Consider the following 14,077-nt stretch of genomic DNA (forward strand, 5'->3'; position numbering starts at 1 on the left):
TATTTATTAGGTTTCTGGTGTGTTTAGTTGGGTTTGTTTGTTTGCTGTTTTTGGTGTTGCTGGTTTTTGTTTGTGGTTTTAGAGACAGGCTTTCATTTAATCCACAGCTTGTCTCAAGTTTTCTGTTATTTTGTGTAAGGTTTGCAAGAAAGTGAGACCACCAGAGCCTCACTATGGCCAAAGAACTAAGCTGTACTGAAGTATAAGCTGCCAAGTTGTCACCAAGAGAAGAGAGAGTAGCAATGCTAAAAAGGTGATTGGCTTTCATGGGATTATTTAAGTCCAGTGGGAGAGTGGTCATGGAGCATTAATGGGAAGGAAATTGCTACAGAGATACTGTTGTAAGCAGAATGGGACCTCTGATCCTTAAAATAAAATGGATGCTGTAGGAGTTAAGATAACAAGATTCTGTAGTCAGATTGCTCTCAATGAGACAAAGGTCAAATCCTGAGATGTGCAGAAAGGGTAGTTTCTATTTCCCCTAAAATGCTGGTTCCCTCTTAGCCAGGGACTTGGGTCAGCCTAACACTCCAGACTTTTATTGATTATAGATCTATTGATGTTCTCCAGATACATCCTTCTGAATAGAGGCATCAAGTCTGGGGGCAGAAAGACTGGGTATGTCTTGGCCATAGCATAGACTAGCTTGTGCTGCAGGAGAGCCTAGAGCTTATATGGGGAGGAAAGATGGACAGGTTAGGAAGAGTCTGTTGAAAGTATGAAGGAAAGTATGTTCACCAATTTGGACTTTGGTGGCATCTGTATGTTGTTGTGTTGTGGGCTCCCTAGCTGGGATGAGTAAATATGTGTATGCATGTTACATCTCCCCAAGAAAAGTGTTGTCATACAATATAACAAGGACTTTTCTATACATTTTTCTATGTAAGTGTGATATAGAATCTTTGAAAGAGAAAAAGATTAAGATGTCATCCATATCTATATAAAGTCAAAAAGGAAGGAAATTAGAATCTATTTCTTCAGTCTTGATGTTGTATTTGACCATCTCAACTTAATCCTTTCACCACAGCCTTTTCATCTTACATGTAAAGTAACAGTCACTCAAAGAGTTACACATACAGAGATAGAGTAAGCACACTAACATGGGCACATTTACTATCACAATATTAAAGCTTATTGAACAATAAATTCATAACTGAATCAATTTCATTAGCTACATTTTTTGCCAAGTATTTATAATTTTCCTTGGTTGGTTGACATGGCCAAGTACATATCTTTTTATTCCAATTTTAATTACTAATATTAATTCTTATATCATATATAACACATCACACAATTAATAGATAATAGATAATAGAAGACAGATGATTAAATGATAGGTAGATAGATAGATAGATAGATAGATAGATAGATAGATAGATAGATGATAGATAGATAGATAGATGATAGATGGATAGATAGATAGATAGATAGATAGATAGATAGATAGATGATAGATAGATAGATAGATGATAGATGGATAGATAGATAATCATTTGTATGGTTATAGATTAACTACAATAAGGTTATCAAGGCTGCAAAGTTCAAGGAATCCAGAGTTCTGACTGAAGGCAGAAAGAGATCATCCAGGTGCAAAGAAAATCACTGCAGATGGTTTGGTATTAACTACTGCATACAGCTTCTGGAGTTAAGCAGAGCCAAGCTTCAGGGTCTCAAGGCTGAGCCAGGTGCAAGATTGAGTAAAGCTGCCCACAATAGACTGGTTGAGGAGAGACAGAGGTCTAAAAGGACAAGATATGAATGGACAGATGTCAAACTGAGTGGAGGCCATCAAGAAGTAGAGCCTGAGCTGAGCTAATACTCTTGGGGGAGTTAGTTTTCTGCCTGTGGCCCCTTTATTCATATATCAATTGGTCAAATGACAGGCCAGTGGAGAAGTGAATTACTGTGTTGTCCTCATAATGTTAAGTTGTCTTCTCTATATGAGGTCCATGTGAATATTTTGTACTCCTCATCAACAGTACATTCACTAAATTCTCAGGCCTGGCTTTGATATCTGTGTGTGTGTGTGTGTGTGTGTGTGTGTGTGTGTGTGTGTGTCTGTGTGTGTCTGTGTTTGTGTCTGTGTATTTGTGTGTATGCTCTACCTATATTTTTCCAAAATATATCTATGTTCACATTTATATCTATATAAATATCTATATCTAATATATATATACTATATATATATAGCTGCACCATTGTCTAGATCTATCTATATTATTAGATATACCATTATATATCTCTGTACTGATACCGATACTGGCTCTCACATGCTGGAGACTTGAACTCAGGTTTTCATGCTTATTTATCAAGCTTTTACTCACCGATCTCCCCATGCCAGATAGGTTTTGTACATTTTTCCTAAAACAATTTTTTAAACTTTTTAATTTTGAGATTATAAGACAATTACACAATATCTCTTTTCTTTATCCTCCCTCTGTAATTTCCCATATACCCCTGCTTGCTCCCTTTCAACTTCATGACCTCATTTTCCATTAGTTCCCAAATATAACCTGATCATCCCATATGCTGTCACTTGTGTGGATGTTTTTCAGGGCTGACCATTGTTATTGCATAACCACTCGGTGAGCTCTTCCCTGGGGAAGACTATTTCCTACACTCCCAGGATTCCTTAGTTGCCTGTAATTCTTTGTGTGGGGTTTCGCCTTTAATATATCCATGTGCTCCTACTTTCCTGGTGTACTTTTGTAAATTTATGGATGGTGCCTTTTGGGTTCAGAATGAACAATCACTTTGTTTCTTGCAGGTGGTGCTAGATAAAGATAGGAGATAGTGTCCACCTGCTAAATTAAATGCAGAGTCATCCTGCCTCTGTATGTGTGCTCAAAGCAAAACCGAAGGCTGCTTATAAAATGGAATCACTCTAGGCAGAGCACAGGACGAAAAAATACCACTTATGTCAATATTGGCCTAACTTAGATCAGGGCAGAGACATTCATAAATACCAGGTTCATGGCTTATCCTGAGATCTCTCCAAGTTCAAAGATTATTTAATAATACATTATGTTTATTGTCTAGCAAAGCAATCTGTAAAGGATCTATAAATCAATATTATACAATCCCTTTATTGTGATTGTTCTAGAGTTCAGGCAGAGGAAGTCAGTGTAAAATTGTCCAAGCCCAAATAGCATAAGCACCTGGAAGAGAGAGAGAGATTTCCAACTCACGGCAAATGAGCCATCTAGGAGCAGTCAGTCTGTCTTAGCTCCAGCTTCCATGTGCTGAGTGAATAATAGATACTGCATATGTGTGGTAGAGCTTGTTAGACAACAAAAAGGGGGAACGTAAAGGGGGAAAAACAGAGGCAATGGGGAGAGCTCTGGGTTTCAACTTCTTGGGCTTTAGAAGAGCAAGCAGCAAAGAAATACAAGGGTTAGGGGTAGAACTTTGCAGGCGTAAGGGGACAAATTATTTACTTAGTAAGTCGTTCTACTTTCACTTATGGTTTCAGTGACTCAAATTTTTCAAGACACCCTTCCTTGCTGCCTCACTTCTGAGTGAAAGCAGGATCTGTCAGGAAGGTGTCTGAGTGACAAAGGAGATGTCCTTTATTGAAAGAAGGTGGAGCAGGGGCTGACCCGATGATGAGTGCTGGCAAAGCATCTTCTTGCCAGCAGGGATGACTGGTAAGATCATCAGTTGGCTAATTATAGCCTAACCAATCACAAGCCCCCTGCAGTCCTCTGGAGATGCAGGCTGCATTCCCATTGTGAGCCACACTCTAGGCCTGTGTGAAGGCAGTCAGTTAATCTAGAATTCTAGACAATAGACTCTGCTGCCCTGCCCCAGCAAGTGTGTTGATTATCAGAAGAGCAAAGCCACAATGTATCTAGACATTTAAATTCAAACACCTTTTAGGAATCACAGTGGGGTACTCTCTCTAAGACTATCCCACTTATTTTGCTTGTTGTTGTTTTTTTTTTTTTTTTTTGAGTTAGTATTTTAGCTAAGTATGCATAGTTCTTAAGTACTCATGATTTATTAGACTCTGTCAGGGAAGAATATGAGTGTTGTGGCCTCTTGCCTGTATTTGCATTTGTGATGCCCTGTAGTTTTCATGTGATAGGAGTTGAAGAATTATTATTAAATGCATAAATGAATAGCATTGTAGAGTCATAAAGCATCCTGTGATACTTTACACCAGCACTTTAGTTATTGATGACACCATTATTTCAATAAAAAAGACATGGTGAATAGAAACTCACACCAATCAATATGATGTTGGAAATATATAAACTGCTTTTTTTCTCAAAACAAGCTCATTGGCTTCATCTCCCTTAAACACAGGCTTCTTCTGTGTCTCACTATCTATTAAGTGAGCTTTAATGTGTATCCTACCATTTGCTAATTCACATTCCTCAACCCCATCTGTGAGTCCAGGGATATCTAGGGAAAGAATATGCTGTTCACAGTCTGACCAGGTTTAAGACTACAGTGATCCATGATTAGAAAGATGCAAGAAGAACCAAAGTGTTATTGTGCAGAAAACACTGAATCTAAAGCAAGGACGACACTGGGACAATGGAGAAAGCATAGCAGCTCTGGTACCTGTGAGTGCCAAATGTAGTCAGCGCTGTGTGATAAAGAATAAGTCTCAAAGAACAGCACTGGGCCATGATTGGTAAGTAAGAATGAATTGGGTTATCCCTGTTCAGAGCACATCTGGAAATTTTGGGGTTGATTAAGCACTAAAGCCCTGGTCAGCCCTCTCCTCCCACACACCTCTGAGAGATACATCTGCCTTCCTTTTAGCTCCATGTTATGCCAAAAGCTCAGAATCTCTCTCTGTTTACCTTACTGAACAAATGCCAGTTCTGATATTGATCCATACTAGTGGTGTAGCCATGACCATGGTGGAAGCGGTCTCTACCTTATACTGTTCCATATTTAGGGGAAAGCCATGGACATGGAGAAATCATTGGAACCTATGGAGTGTTTTATATTCTTTTCATAATCCTAGTTCCTTTTTAATACCCAGTGACTGCCATCTAAAGACGTAGTGGCCTTTCAACTCTGACTTTTTTTGTGTGAAATTCCTACTGTCCTCCTCCAACTTTCAAGATTTTACCAAACTTCAGAGAGTACTCAGCTATGCTGTAAACTGTCACTAATTATCGTCCTTAGCCTGGTCATTTCAAATACCATTTTGTTTGTTTTTTTGGTGTATGGGGTGGTCAAACTAGGTTGGAATTTTCTTTTACTTATAAATGTGTTAGCCTCTATACTAAGCCCCTCCTTTTATTAGGCAGTTATAGCTACCATTAAGGATTGAGTATTAAATATGAATTTTTTTCTCATCTACAAAAATGTAGAAGATGCCATATCAGCATGACTATCCTTGTCTTTTCTAAACTGTTCATCCCAGTTCTTTGTGGCTTTCTTACTTTCAGACACTTCAGAGTACAGGAGCTGGGAGGACTTGGTCCCCGTTCTTCCTTATTCTGCCCAGCCTCCATTAAAATAAGCAAAATCAAAGGTCACCTCTGTACTAGTTCATTTTGTGTGTCAACGTGACACAAGCTAGAGTCATCAGAGAGAAAGGTAACTCGGTTGAGTAAATGCCTACTTGAGATCCAGATGTAAGTCATTTTTTCAGCAAGCGATCAATAAAGGAAAGCCCAGCATCTGGTGGATGGTACTATCTCTGGGTTGGTGGTCCTGCATGCTGAACACACCAGGGAGAACAAGCTATTAAGCAGCATTCCTCTATTCCTCTGCATCAGTTCCTACCTCCAGGATCCTGCTGTTTGAGTTCCTGTTCTGACTTCCATCCAGGATGAACAGTGCTATGGAAATATAAGTCAAATAAATTCTTTCTTTTACAACATGCTCTTTGGGTCATATCAATAAACCAAGTAGCTTAAGCATCTGAAATATTCTGTCACTTGACCATGTTCTATTCTTTCTATCCGTAAAAAGGCCCTCCCATTCTGCAAATGTATTTGGTGCTCTTTGAACACCTCCAATGACTAGGGGTTTTGTAAGAGGAAGAATGGGAACTTTTTTCAGACAGAAAAGACACACACACACACACACATACACACACACACACAGACACACACACACACACACACACACACACACACAGACACACACACACACACCCCATATCACATACCACTGCCAGAAAAAGACAAGGCAGAAATTTCAGTAAACTGCAATCCTGAAAGCTAAGAACTGCTAGCAGCAACCAATACTGGGAGAAAAATTGAGGCAGATTCCCACAGGAACCTCTGGAAAGAACTACTGTGCCTAGCATCTTGACTTCAGACTGGCAGACAGAAGCTATAGGAGTGAGTATATTTGATGCATATAACTCTAGGTATCTGCTAACTAGGTGATCTCCATTACTTATGGAGAGTGAAATGCTTGGAAAATAATATGATCCCCAATTCTGAAATGTGAATGGTGACAATGATGATGATGCTGTTGACAATGATAATGACGATGATCATAGCTATCCCCAGAGCTGCTGTGAGGAACAAATGCAGTCAGGTTAAGAAAAAATACGTCATAATCACAACTACTATAAATATTACTGACTGGAGTTAGACTAATGATATTAGTTCTATAAGGAAGAGATCATGAAAGAAAAATACAGAGATGAGGAGGGGAGAGTTGAGGATGGGTGGAGCAAAGGAAGAGAAAGGAAGAGAGGAAATGCGATTTTAGTTATAAGGTGAATTGTATTTCTGTCAATCACTGAATATTTTAATTATACTTAGAAAGGGAGCTGGCCAAAGTAATCCTGTCTCTCAGATGTGAAGAACTTAAAAATTAACAGTCAACAAATTGAGTATTTCTAGATGCTAAACACTCTTGGTCTTGCAACTCTAAGAGCTTTAGAAATAGGGTTATACATGAGAAATCCAAGGTTTCAAGGCTTTATAACTTCAAGGTCACTGTGTTGACTGACCCAGTTCTGACTTCCAAACATTCTACTAAGCTACTACCCAATATTACTTCACTCATACAACCAGTAAAATCAGAAAACACACACACACACACACACACACACACACACACACACACACACACACACACTGTCAAAGTCTCCTTCAACTGCAACACTGACATAAACAATTCCATAGTCTCCACATGAAGGGCTTACTCCTTCCTCCCCCATTCAATGGCAGGTGTGTCACTGTGGCTCAGAAATATGCATGCCAACTCTGTTATTAACCTGCTGGAATCAGAGCTACCACCTCCTACTTGGGCAATTTTCCAACCATTTAGTGGCATAATCATCAGAGACAAGGATGTAAACATTTCCCCCTGCAGGGTGGGAAGAAGGCCAGAGGACTCAACCTTGGTGAATTCCCTATGGGAAGCTGCTCAGTGGGTGAGTGTAGACGCAGCCTACTCCGGTGGCAAATTTGGAGGGAGGGGAATTATTTTTGGCCCTCGTTTCCTTGTCAAGTCAGTAGAACCTACATCAATAGCAAACTGAGATTCAGCGATAAGAAAGCATCAAACAACAAACACGCTGCAACATCGAGGGGGAAAAAATATAACGTTGAATGAAAGAAAACAGTTGCAAAAGACCGTATATCACACACATGCATTGATGTGAAATGGCCACAGAGATAAGTCTAAGGCAGCAGAAAGTAACTGGTGATTGTCTAAAAGTGAGCAAGCAGTGTAACCTATGAATGGGCTTGAACGAACCTACCAAGCAGGTGAAGGTGACAGTTAAGAACTGGACTGTGGTAACAATGTAACTTGGGTTCTTTGTGCAAATTTCATTTAACTGTCCCCTCAATTTTTATGGTATGTTCATTATTATTTATAACCTTGCTTTAAAACGCAAATCCAGCCCTCTTTCAATTCCTGAATTGAGGCTGAAGAGATGGCTCAAACAAGGGTGGGTGTCTGCTACACAATCATGCAGACCTGAGTCTCATCCAAGTACCACTATATTAAGCCAGCATGTAAAAAGAATACTCCTACTATCAAAGAGTCAGAAACAGGAGGATCTCAGGGCTTGTTGGACTGCAGCTTGAGCCAAATTCTTCATCTTCGATTTCAATGAGAGAGACCTTGTCTCAAAATCTAAGGTGTAGAATTGTGGAGGACAATGCCCAGTATTGACTTTCGGCCTTCACATGTGAGCAAATACATATGCATACACCGCACACAATTAATAAGTTAATTAAAATAAAATTCTGGAGTTGATTGCAAACTGAAAAATCTTAGAAATAGAACTCAGATATAAAAATGCCAAATACATTTTCCAATCTGCACAAGGAGATTCCTATTTGGGAAAGGTCTTCTAAGAGTACCCAGTTTTCTTCCTCTTTGGGAAATGTACAGAGAAAAATTGGCCTTCTGTTCTATTATGTAATTCATCTGCTTACTGACAATGCAACACAGAATTGTTCTCTTTGGGTTTTCATAGGAACCTGGATAGTAATAATTTAGGCCTAAGTTTGTAGTGAAATAAAACATAAGTTATTTTATTCCTCTGGTCCTTAGCTTCTTCAACAGAAAAAAAAAAAAAAAAAAAAAACCTGGTCTACACTACTAACTCCATGACTGCTTCCAGGTCACATGCTTCATTGTGATGATATTAGTTGAATTCCAGAGAGCCCGGTAGATAATATCTACATGCATTTAGCCTTTCATCAACCTTGAGAAAACAAAACAATTAACCTCATGAAGGGTCTCCAAGGGGTTGCTTCTCTTTCAGTAGGTTGCACAACTAATGAAAAACAGAAGCAAGGTTTTAGTCAGGATCTTCTTTCTTTCTTTCTTTTGTTCTTTCTTCCTTTCTGATTTATTGGGTATATTTTATTTCCCTTTCAAATGTCATCCCCTTTCTCATATTTCCCTTTATATCCCTTCTCCTGTCACCCATTCCCCTGCTTCTATGAAGGTGTTTACCCACCCACCCCCTCCCAGCTCCCTGCCCTGATATTCACTTACACTGCAGCATCAAGTCTTAGCAAGACCAATTCTTCTCCTCTGATTGCTACCCAACAAGACCATCCTCTGTGTATACTATTTCGATAGTGGTTTAAACTCTGGGAGCTCTGGTTAGTCGGTATTGTTGTTCTTATGGGGTTGCAAAGCCCTTCAACTCCTTCAATTCTTCCTCTAACTCCTTCGTTAAGGACCCCATTCTCATTTCGGTGGTTGGCTGCAAGCTTCCGCCTCTGTATTTGTTATGTTCTGGCAGAGCCTCTTAGGAGACAGCTATATCAGGCTCCTGTGAGCATGCACTTTTTGGTATCAGCAATATTGTTTGGTTTTGATGGCTGTATATGGGATGGATCTTCAGGTAGGATGGTCTCTGGATGGTCTTTCCTTCAGTCTTTGCTTCAAGCTTTGTCTCCGTATTTCCTTAGTTTGGTTCTTTCAACCTTAAACCAATAAACTACTCTCAGTTCTATTCCAGTCTCAAAGCACAGAAAGCTACCATGCTGTTAAATTCCCAGAGCAAGGGAAATAAGAGCAGATAGCATTCATAGTGACACAAAAAATAAATAATACCTCTTAATAAATGTCCATACTACTGGAAATACTGTCCAGTATATACATACATACATATATATACATATATATAATGTATGTACAAATATGATTGTCCTGTAAAAATATAATTCTGTTATATGTAATTCAATAAAAAAATCTTTATGTCTTCTAAAGATCTAAAACTTGATATGGAAAGAAAAACAGATTTCCTGACAAGAGCTTAAAGCCTTTCAGGATTTATTGTCGAGGTAAAGGATTTTTTCAAAGATCAGAAGTGCATAATATATATTATAATAGCATATATATATATATATATATGATGCACATATGTGTATATATATATATATATATATATATGATGCATATATGTGTATATGTGTGTGTTTGTGTGTGTATACATGTTGGGGGTGCTGAGTGAGAAATGGTATTTACAATCATCTACCCAGTTTCTGGCTTTCTCATGTAAAACATAAGTTATAGGTAATCAGGCACTTGCTAGTAGAACAGAAGCTAAGCCAGAAAAAGAAATAAGCAATTTGATGTGAAGCAATTACAAAATGGGACGGTCTTGAGTTACTAGGCAGACTGTGTTTCTATGACCAGCTAGCTCCTCTTACATGAAAAGCACATGTCCCTAACTCATACTTGGCCCTTTCACTTGGCCCTGGAGTGAGCTATCTGCATCTGCTGATAATTTCAGTCATAGAGAGAGGGATCCTTGTACACCAGATATGAACTCACTTTAATCCCAATAATTCACAAAGAATCAACATACTTTTCCATCAATATATTCTGAAGATGTCACTGTCACACTAAATTCAGAATTTTATATTTAGACAAAAATTTTAATTCCTGTATTTTTTTTCTAAGACTGGCTTCTCTAATTCTTAGGTTCTATTTCTCATACAAATCATGATGCAGGTTTGAACACAAGTTCAGCTTTTTCACCCCCTACAACCAAAATCCCTTTCCCCAGGTAGCAATGAAAGTTGTCCTGGCTACAATGTCCTCATGTCACTGGGAGAAGTGGCAAATCAGATACAATACTAAAACTGTGCCTACTAAGCAGGGTTTCCCGAACTCTACAAAAATTCTAAGGGCTTTCCAGAATCTCTTATTTAAATCTTTTGGGTTTTGAATTAGCTTACATTGATTTATGCTGCTAACAATTAAGAGCACCAACTGATACATGCAATAAAGCCTCAGAGAAAAGAGAAAGGGGACCTCAGGGAAATGGTAATTCATAAAGCTGCAGTTCTTAGCGTGTTTTGAAAAATTAGACATTATTGCCTGTGGTCACTTGGAATAAGGCATCCACCGAAGACAGGGTTTATGGGAAACGCATGCCTTCTCTTACAAAAGCCAAAGGAAGAGCTTGAGAAATTCAAGGACTGTAGCATTGGGGGATGGCTTCAGAGATGAACGACTTAAAGAAATAGTCTGACAAGATCAAAATACTCTATTCTTGGCTCAAGGCACTGACCCAAAATACAATAAAATAAAAACCCGAAACTCTCTAGCTGTGGAAAATAATCTCTTATCTCCTGCAGCTGCGGGGCTAAGATAGTTGAAAAATCAAACATGGTGTTTGATCCTACAGCTTGCAAGAAAATATGTCAGATGAATTCACTAGTTCTTCTTGGGGAAGTTAAAGTGCTGATAGGGAAGGACAGAATAGAAAAATCTGAATGGACTAATGGGAGTCACAGAGGACACATGCCGTACCCCAACACTTCACATCTGCTGTGACTCCCCTGGAGGGGAACAGGACAAGATTTCTTCGATGTCATTAAAGAGACTTTTTGCTTAATGGCAAACCTGTGATGATGCAGTCTAAGATCTATTTCAGCGAAGGGATCCAGAAATCACCACACGTTCTCCAAATGCAAACACATCACTGAGATACCACAGAGGATAAGAGGAAAGCACAGCCTGTGGTGGAAAAGGCTTGGCCATGACAAGAAACTTATGGAACATTACAGAATAGTTTGAAAACCTAGAAAATGTGGATAAAAGATGGAATTTAAGGTAATCAAAGAAAAGGGAGGAAGGAATGGGGATAGTGCATTAGTATGGGTGTAGTAATTCTGGCAGAAGCAGAAGGGAATCACTCAAATTTTTTTTCTCAGTTTATTAGCCAAAACCTGCATTCAACAGTGGCCTTGAGGAGATGTAACTGAATTGAGATGCTATGCATGTCATAATGCACACAATCAAAATGGCAGATTCAGCGGAAGTGGTGCTGGAATGAACTCACAGTGTCTTGCCACGCCCTCCTTCCTGCTGAGTCCAGGAAGACCTTCAGCTTTGTTCTGCAACAATTCCTTGAAAAGTTATTTTCTGCAGACCAGGAGCCTCTTGCAAATCACACAGGGTTCTTTTTAACCTGCCATGAGATGGTGTGGGAAGCTGCCACAGTTGACATTGTCTTTCCTGTTTCAGAGGAACTTCAGTGTGTGTCCTAGAGGCAAGAAAAACTGGACATCAGACCTAACCTTAGGTGATTCACCAATCAAACATACAGTAGGTTTTGCCTCCTTCGTGATCTCCCAGAGTCAGGTCAGCTTTACATTCCTGTGTCATCATCTCTTTTCCAGGCTCCTAAGCATCTTCTCATCCCCAGAAGACACCATAATTGTTTGTAAGTTGATGACTAAATGCTAAGACATATAGGAACTAGTAGTCTTATAATACCCTAGAAGGATGTGGGCTAAAGGGTCTAGCCTATGTCAATACCACACTTTAGAATAAAAAGTATCTTATACAGACTCTCTAGTGGCAAAATATAGCACACTTGGACATCCTCTGCCGATTCATTTTCCAAACTAGAAAAACACTGAAAACCTAACTCTAGATGAACCATTTCTAAATTATCGCATACATAAAATTCAACTGGAAAGTCTGGTTGTTGTTGTTCTTTTAAAGATATTTTATTTTATATTCCTGTATGTAAAAATGTATAATTCATGCATGAAATGCCAGAGGAGGCCAGAATTGGTGTCCAATACCCTGAAACTGAAGTTATACATGGTTTTTAGGCATCATATAGGTGCTGAGATTCAAAGCTGGGTTCGCTGAAATCACAGCGCACTTAACTGATGAAAAATCTCTCCTTCTGGAAATTGTGTTTATAAAAAAGATTTCTGAGGCCTGGGAAATATTATTTGTCCTGAAAGTTATAAGGACCTGAACTTCCTCACTACCCATGAATGACTACAGCAATTATGACCCTCATTTTAGAGCGTAAAGATGGTGAGAGTCCAGTCACTCTAGCAAAAACTGAACCTGAGGAAGACCGCTGGCACAACACTAGCATTTGCATCTGGTCTGTGAGTACATTATAGCAACATATTCACATGCATATACTCTATACATATAACACACACATACAACATACTCCATATATAACACACACACACACACACACACACACACACACACACACACACACACACACACTTTGATCTAAATTGAATCCAAGCCTGATCTTAGATGCAGCTCACTTCTGTAGCTCTGGATTCTGTGCATGTACTACTGGACTGGACTTTCCAATTTCTCATGTGCTACAGTAGCTGTGGTTTCAGGGATTAGAATTAGAAGCCATTACTTATTCACAAAGTAAATTATATCTTGACCAGGCTGTAGTACAAGCACATCTAACAATGAGCTGGCCTGCCCAGTGATTCTAGTATTGTATCTATAACAGGATAGAAAGCTTTATGAGGCAGCAGCAAGCCATAGCTGGGAAAATCAAGGTGCTGCACTAAGAGGTTAGAGAAAAATCTATGCTTCCTTCAGCAGTTGATGATTCCACGTCTATGCAAAAGCTCTTGGTCCCTAATAGAGACTCTACACTTGATCGAAGGAGGACGCAAGTCATGAACATTAAGTTGTTTACTTAAACAGAAAAGTGCCAGGGTTTTCTGATCAGTATTATATTCTGCCTCTCAGGGATTTTACTTTTTAGCCTTGGTTGATGTCCAGGGTTATGATGAGAACTGGCTTCCATCTAGTACTCTATAAGCTTGATCACAAAGTATGAATAATCTCAGAGGTTTCTCTGCTGGAGGCTATATAAGTCTTAGTTCTGCAAGGACTTCCATCATCTCCCTTGTAAATAAGATTATGTTTAATGTCACAACTTTATCTTCATTCTACATTTTTATGGATATATTTCTCACATCTTTCAGACATACTACATTCCCCAACTTCAAAAATCTTTCTCTCTCTCTCTCTCTCTCTCTCTCTCTCTCTCTCTCTCTCTCTCTCTCTCTCTCTCTCTCTCTCTTTCTGTCTCTCTCTCTTCTTTTTATTTAATATTCTCTGTATTTCTGAGGTTATTCCCTTTCCCCCAATTGCACCCCCCCCCATTGCCTCCATGAAGGAGCTCCCTCTCCCATCCTCCCTCTCCCACCTTAGTGCCTTGGCATTCCCGTACACTGGGAAATTTAGCCTTCCCTGAATCAATGTCCTCTCCTCTCATTGATGCCAGAGAATGTCATCCTTTGCTGCATTGTACCTAGAGCCATGGGTCTCTCCCTTTAAACTCATTGGTTGGTGTTTTAGTCCCTGGAAGCAGTGG

The sequence above is a fragment of the Micromys minutus genome, assembly GCF_963924665.1.
Source record: "Micromys minutus genome assembly, chromosome: 8".
Lineage (NCBI taxonomy): Eukaryota > Metazoa > Chordata > Mammalia > Rodentia > Muridae > Micromys > Micromys minutus.